The sequence below is a fragment of the Poecilia reticulata genome, chromosome 8 (assembly GCF_904066995.2).
Source record: "Poecilia reticulata chromosome 8, P_reticulata-male-v2, whole genome shotgun sequence".
Lineage (NCBI taxonomy): Eukaryota > Metazoa > Chordata > Actinopteri > Cyprinodontiformes > Poeciliidae > Poecilia > Poecilia reticulata.
This window is the reverse complement of record NC_088837.1, coordinates 10980864-10988747: the sequence shown is the minus strand read 5'-3', so window position 1 is coordinate 10988747 and position 7884 is coordinate 10980864. Positions and strand designations below refer to the sequence as shown.

General features: G+C 37.4%; 1 long non-coding RNA gene across 1 annotated transcript; it reads left to right on the top strand.

The window, feature by feature from the left end:
• Positions 1-504: 504 nt before the first annotated feature.
• On the top strand, positions 505-4032 carry LOC145552515 (uncharacterized). Its single transcript, XR_014088584.1, has 4 exons — positions 505-633; positions 3515-3572; positions 3689-3735; positions 3823-4032. It is a non-coding gene; the product is annotated as an uncharacterized LOC145552515 (long non-coding RNA).
• Positions 4033-7884: the final 3852 nt, after the last annotated feature.

The following is a 7884-nucleotide window of genomic DNA, read 5'->3' as shown; positions in this document are numbered from 1 at the left end:
TAATAACTGTAGACTCAATTAATTAGAGGAAAAGCTTAAGTTTTCTGCTTTAACGCAAGATGAACTGTAACTTATCCAGGCTCTGCGACAAAGGACTGCAAAGTGAGGGTTTGAGAAGAAAAAAGTGCAGATAAAGACCCTGACGTCTATGACGTCCATTCACACGTCATAGGCACCAAACCGTCGAATTCTATGTTCTCACGTAATAAGTCACGTTTCCTAAACTTGTGTTAAAAGCTGTGCCCGAATTCACGGTCTGCATCCGGGTCCTTCGAAGACCCGCGAATATCGAGGACCGGAAAAGAGAGTTAAATTATTCAGTTCTAGCCTTGGCAAAAACGACCTATGCGCTCCTTTAAAGCTGGTTAAAAAAATAAAAAAACAGACATGTGGTAGCTTAATATTTCTTTTATTCAGATTGTTTTGCTGTAAAAATGCTCACAGGACGCTGCACGGTCGGCTGCAGAAACGGATAAGGTTGAAAACCGAATTTGTAATTTATTGCGTAACCTTCAACGAGGAGCAAAGGATAGCAGCTGTCAAGCATAACGACTGGCAGCCATCGGTGTAACCAGGGATTTGTAGTGAACAGTTTTTATCAAGACAGAAGACTAACGTTCATATACTTTATAAGTAAGTATGATTAGAAACATATTGCTTTACGGAAAAACTATACTGGTGCCATAAGGATAATGCTGCACCGTCATGTAGCCTAGCATGTATGGGAAAAACTGGTTAGCATCTCGTCTTTTGTACGTTTTGTTGGAGTTCGTTCATTTTGTTTCTATGCTCCACCAGTTTCAGGACCCAACCAGAACCCCTGAGTGTAAATTACCTTGAGAAATAATGAGATTTGCTTGTATAAAAGCAGGCTTTAATGCAGAAAAATGATCAAATGTTACAAGCCACACATGTCATATAAATGGATCAGATACAGAGTTACATTCACCGTCCAGCATATGTATGTGTATCCTAGCTATATGGCATACCGCTCCGTCTGGCTGTCACGTTTAACCTAACTTTTTTTTTCTCCTCCCCTTTTAGTCCCCACTTTGCTGCAAATAAAAATAATAAAATAAAATCACAAAAAATATAGTAGAAATAAAACAAAGTTAAAAACAACAAAAATTAGGCCGCGGGCAGAGTTAGTTTTGTTTGATTTTTCAGGTTTGAAGGAGGATATCTAGTGTAGAAGCTATTTTCCCATTTTTTGGTTAAATCTTAGAATTTAAATTGTTTAGTTTATTCTTATTGTTTATTTCCTAGTTGATTTATTATTAGAATTTTTGTTTAATTTGCTGTTTAGAATAAGTTATTTGATTAGGAATTCACTTAATTAGTTAATTAATTTCAGGTTGGGATGTGGGTATTTCACGATATAAATAGGTGGGTCTTAGGTAGCATATTATGCACGTGGGTGGTCATAAGGTTTTTTACCAGCCTACAGAATCAGCCAATAAGTCATATCGGTTTCTATTGTCAGTCAGAGAGCAGGTGCAGGAATAGGAGCAGAAGCCTGTAACCTTTTGCCTGATCTGCAACTAAAACCAAAGAACTATATTTTGACCTTTGATCCTTTTTTGCTGCGTAAACCAGAATCCACGGTGCATCAGGTGACTATTTGAGTTTTATTCACCATTTCTTTAGATCACCTTCGATTTTTGAGTTTTTTGATTTTTGAATTTAAGTTTAGAGACAAATGGTCACTACATCTAGCCTCTGAGTCTGTAATAAGATGGTCAAGGACCCCGAGTGTTATAGAATGTGCTGGCTCCAAACGTGGACGTCTCGTTTGAACAGTTGTTATTCGCCCCCTCCTTTGCTCCAGGAAGGAGAAGACGGTTTCCTTAGGTCAGGTTCCTGCCGGCTTGTCTGCCCAAGGGGAGATGGTCTCCCTCAGGATGATACAGATGTCGCTTGGTCTCAGTCCCCCTCCCCCTCCATGGTTGATTTTAACCAGATGTTGGTCACCTCAAACCAGATTCCGCTGGAACCTGTTTGAGAAAAAATATCCCAACTTCAGAAGATGTGCTTTAACCTAACAGAGCTCTGTGGTTCCTCCTATCAGTATGAGAGTCAGGGTGAGGAGGCGCCATGTTAGGAAGAGAAGTGGAAGCTGTAGGATCTTCAGAACAAACTGGTTATGATGCTAGGCTACTGATTATCCCTCTGTCTGGACACAGGGTCAATAGAACCAGTTTAAAGATAAAATGAATGGTTATATGCCAGACATGGAAAACTGGGATGCACTCCATGCCATGATGTTCAGAATTTGGGTCTCATGGCATCTCAAGGTGTCACATTGCAGCCAGTGTGCTGAGGAAATTGTTGCAATTCAAGAGCTACCAGCTTTTTATATATATATATATATATATATATATATATATATATATGTTGAGTTCTGGCCCTCAGTGACCCTTTCCATTCATTTATCAGTCTCGGCACAAACTCTTGCAGTAACTGAGGTCATGGGGTCCTCAAAAGTTCTGGTGCCCCCCAATAATGCCTGATTTTTTTTTTTTTTTTTTATTACATTCTTTTCATGTCTGACGGTGTTGAGAAATTTCAACGGAGTTGGAAAATATCTAAAAATTATTTTTAATTCAATTTATTGATACTTTTATAATTATTTATATACTTAATTGTCATAATGTATAATTTTTGTATTTCTTTAATTGTTTTAAACTATTATAATGTATTGAGTTCTGCTCCTGGACAAGGGATTTTACAAGCATCATCCACCGACTACAATGTTTGAAATAAAAAAATATTCAGCAACCACCAGGAAAACATACATTGTTGTGCTCACATGACCCAGGTTAGTTTAGTCAGATATTTGAAAAAAATATATTTTGTGTATATTTTATTCAGATTTTGTGCTTTATCCATAGGACCTGTTTTGTCCCTATTCTCAAGAATCACTGGTTTTTGATTTTGATTATTTTAATGAATGCATTAACTTTCTGTTTGCGCAACAGTATCAACTTATGCTTAACGTAAGTTTATTTGTTTGGATATCGCGGTACAACTGTTCAGTACAGAGATGCTCAAGTCCAGTCCCTGAGAGCTGCTATCCTGCAACTTTCAGATGCTTCCCTGCTCCAGTTAACACACCTGAATCAAATGAAAAGCTGGTTAGCAGGTCTGTTCAGAGCTGATCCTGGTCTGTTGGAGTAAAGATACATCGAAAAGTTGCAGGACTTCTCGAGGACTTGACGTGAGCACCCTCGGTTTATTATTTTGTTAGCAGCTAAAGCTAGCCAAGCAGGTGTAGCACGGGGTGTCGGCTGGTTAAACGAATATTAAAACTGTCAGAAAGGCCGTTTGAGTTAACATTATTTAGCTGCGGAGTCGTTTTCTTGAAGTTTTCGGCTATTGATGGCATAATGGGGAGAGTGGCTGTGCTGAACCGGTGGTTTGATCTATGCGAGCAAAGCTAAGCCAAATGTTTTTGTCTCTATAAATAATAATTATAATAAATAATGACATTGGCTGACTCTTTTTTCTTCATTAGTACTTCATGTTGGTGACTGAAGCCTGTTATGATGACTTCAGCACATTTCTTCTGACAGGTTGGCAGAAGAAATGCTGCCAGAATGCTTCTATAAGCTGACTAATTTCTATAATGCCTAATGTCTGAGTTGTGTTCATGGTAATTATTTCTGACATTTTATGCTTTATGTTGTAGGTGGTAAAAATGCTCTCCAGGGTAAACCGGGTGGACAAAGTATTTTGGTGGGTCTGGTTAGTTTTGCTCACTTCTCTTTAAAATCTGTATTTATTATCCTAATGTTTCTGCTATTTATCCTGTTGTTCCTCCAGGCTGGGAAAACCAGGCATTCTTCTGTTGGTTCATGTGCTTCGTCCTACATCCAAAGGCCACAAGAAGAATCCAAAACAGCTCATGTCAAACTGTGGACTATGTTTTCAGATATGTGCAGGTATGTGGTTATTCTAATGATTCTGCTTTGTAGAAGCACTTTCTCATTGTCTTTGTTTGCTATCTGAATGTAGCTGTGCTACTAAATATATTTAATAATTTTATTATTGTCTCTTATCATTATGTCAAAGATGCAAGCAACGTTGAAACCTTCCTCATTGCCGTGCAACCAGGACAGCCCTTCCTCCTGCATGTTGGTGAAAACAAGAGCAGCACTAAAGACACTTCACAAGATCATCCAAGGTAGCTTTTGATGAACTTTGAAAGCACACTTCACCTTCAGTACAAATTCCTCTACAACCTCTGTACATTAATCCAGCCTACAGTTTTCAGCATTGATGTGACTTGCACGACAATTGAGGAGTTTAAGATCCTTGCTTTACTTTACCTGATAGAGTGGACACTATTTATTATGATGATCATTTAAATGCATACTGTATCAATAAGAGGTTTGTTTTATTTCTCCAATTAAGGGCTTGGTTTATTACAGTCCGTGTGCAAGCAGTTTTGTGCATGGTCAGCATTGAAGGCCATATTGTCTTTGAGAGGGTCCAGCCAACATTCCAGACAGGACAGTGTTGTCCATCTTCATCTTCAGCCTCCAATGAGGCAGCCAAGACTTTGGCTCATTCAACGGTAAAACCATTCCTGTATTTCTATTTACAATGACATGGTTTTAAAGCAAGTATGATTGACATTTGACAAAGGTGGTGATATTTCTCTTTACGTAATTAAAACAGCTTTATTTATATATTGTACCAGCTGTATTCAGAATGCCACACTATATTTTCAGGAATTTTCCCACTTTGATTTTGTTTTTTAGTCCTCCATTGGGATTGACCCAGAAAGGGGCACAAAAGCCGGTCATGGGAAGATGGTATCCAAAACACAGGAAAGACCATTCAAAGAAAAGTGACAGTCAATGTTCAGGTTTCCACCTTCATCAAAAACCTGATGGACTTGAGTGGCATCTCATTCAGGTTAGTTGTTGTCTTTTCTTTCTTTGAAATATTTCTGTTTCCATATTATTTAGAATCTAAATTATATTGTCTTTTCTTTTTCCATGTTGGACAGTGCCTTCATCTGCATCTAATAAAGTAAGTGCCACTTGGACTCTGAGAACCATTAATAGTTCACATTTTAATACCCTGTAAATTCTAGAATTCCACATTATTCAGCCATGTTGAATTTTGATTTTGGAAGTAATTTTTCTTTCATTTGTTTAGTGATAAAGAAACATCCATGCTTTGGTTAAGAACTGTGTTATGTTCATAAGATTGTAGAAATTAATGAGTTAAACCCAGTTTATGTCGCTGCAAACTGAAAGTCTTCAATTTTTAATCCAGTGTTGGTGAAACTATATATTGACTTTGAAGGTCTATTTTTTTTACCAGTTCTCAGAGGAATGGTTATGTGTTATTTATTTGAATGTTTGAATATACTGGAAATATGTGGTTTGAGTGGTGCCTTTAAATAAAATTCTGTTCTGACTGTTATCACATCCTCTTCTGTTATGTGAAGTTCTGATTATGCATTTTAGAACCGCACCAATTGTAGCACTTCTAAGAAGCTTACACTGGGTTAGGTATTAATGTTCTATCGTAAACTAAGACTGTACTGTACTAATATGTTTTTAGACTTTAATCAGTCAAACCGATTTGCTCAGGAATGTATTAAATATTGAGTGAACCAAAATATTACAACTAGATGTTACCTGACTTAATATATGTGTTTAACTGTATTTGGGAAAGCCTAAATGAGTCAGGTGTTGGTTTTCCCGTGGTTTGCTAAACCTGGACCAGCTGGCAGCAGCGAGGGAGCTGGGTGTTAATACAGTGGGAGCAGACGTCACCGAAAACGTCGGACAGATATTGCAATTAGGTGATGCACTGATGAACCAAGCAGAAATGTGAGATTTGTACATCTACATTCACGCGTCATTACAGTATTACTTACAGTACACCACTTTAAAAGGTAATACAGGATTGAAAAGGTAAATGTCTAGTAACTTACTGGTATCCACAGACGCCAGGTTTTTTTTTGTTTTTTATTTTTACCATTTTCTAAAGAGCGGTAAAAAAAAAACCTGGCGTCCGTATCTACCTGTATTTTTTTTTATCATTCTTTCAGAAAAACCGTTCTTTCGAAAGAACGGTAATCTACTGGCAGCTACAGACGCCAGTATTTACATGAATTTACAGGATTATTTCTTAGAGTGTGTGTGTATGTGTTATTATATATATATATATATATATATATAATGTTGAGTTCTGGTCCTCAGTGACCCTTTCCATTCATTTATCAGTCTCAGCACAAACTCTTGCAGTAACTGTGACTGATACTTGATCTTTGATATGTCATCTCCTGTGCAGGACTCACTGCTGCTCGTTTATCAAGCCTTTTATGCAAGCCTTTCATAAATCTCATCTTTATTTTGCACCTTGCACTTTCTACTATTTCTTTTAAACTCGGACATGCATACAAACTGTGCTGTTGTGCTTTCTAGGTTTAGCCACACATGGCGCCACAGTTTTTGTTCAAAAGAACAGATAAACGGTATGTGCCAAAATCATCTGTGTTGGATAATCTTAATTTTTACAGATCATAAGTTACTCACTAACTCCATTTATTGAAGTATTTCTTAAAGCGATAAATTATTAAATCTAGTAGTGGTGCAAAATTAAGAGTCACTTCCATTGGTTTCTTTTTGTATTTCTTCAAATGTATTTAAATCAGAAATAGTCGATGGAAAATAAACTACAGTTCATACAGGAACTTCTTATAGGAAAGGTTCGATAAGCATGGATTTATGGCTCCAATATGAGATTTGGTAAATGAGACTGATTCTGTGGTATTTAAGCAATCTAGAAAGACTGCCTGAGAGGAAAATTTGAATAAAAAAATGGAAAAGAAAGAAATCATTATAAATATATCTTCTGCTGAATTTACTTGTTGTGACCAGCGTTGTGTGCAATTTTGTTTTCTGTGGCTAATAACTTATTTTTAAGCAGTTACGAGCACGGTTGCGCCAGTAACTTGATCAGTTGTTGCTAGGTAACCAAGAGTCAGAGAGTGAGTTACTAGGTAACCAAGAGTGATTTTGACCCTTTGCACGTGATGTCACACTACTCAGAACTCCACCCGGTCTGCCATGACAGACATCAAGACATGAATATGGTCCCACCACTACAATTAGCTGAGCTGTCCTGGGTTTTATTTTGGTCATTATGGTTTCACTTAGTGTTGATGTGTGTGTGACAGGTGAGTGTATCGGACATTTATAGAAATACGCAACAAATCGTATCAGTTCATGCAACATTTAATAGCCAAATACGATTCCATATATTACGGGACGAGTGGCAATCCCAAGCCCTCATGTTAACATTAGCTTTGTATCTAAAATACAAGGCATTTTACATAATTTCATATTTATTATCTATGTTTATCATGCTCAATGGATTAAGTCACTGTAAATTAACATGCTGGTGACATCACGCATGTTACAGACAGCATTTATGCATTTTGTATCATTTTAACTTGTATACTAATTATAGCATACTGAATGATATTAGCATACTGAATGACATCTGTGATGTGTCATCACACATCACAGGTGACATCACAGTGACTCCTGTGATGTCACCAGCATGTTTAATTACATTGACCTAATGCAGTCAGTATGGTAAATATTGCTACTATATCAGTGACATCAGTAACACCTGATGTAACACTGACATCAGTGTGATGTCACTGACGTCAGTGTGATGTCACTGACATCACAGGTGCTGACATCAGTAGCACCTGTGACATCAGTACACCTGATGTAACACTGACATCAGTGTGATGTAACACTGACATCAGTGTGATGTAACACTGACTCACAGGTGCTGACATCTGTAGCCCCTGTGACATCGGTAACACTGTGATGTCACTGACATCAGTAG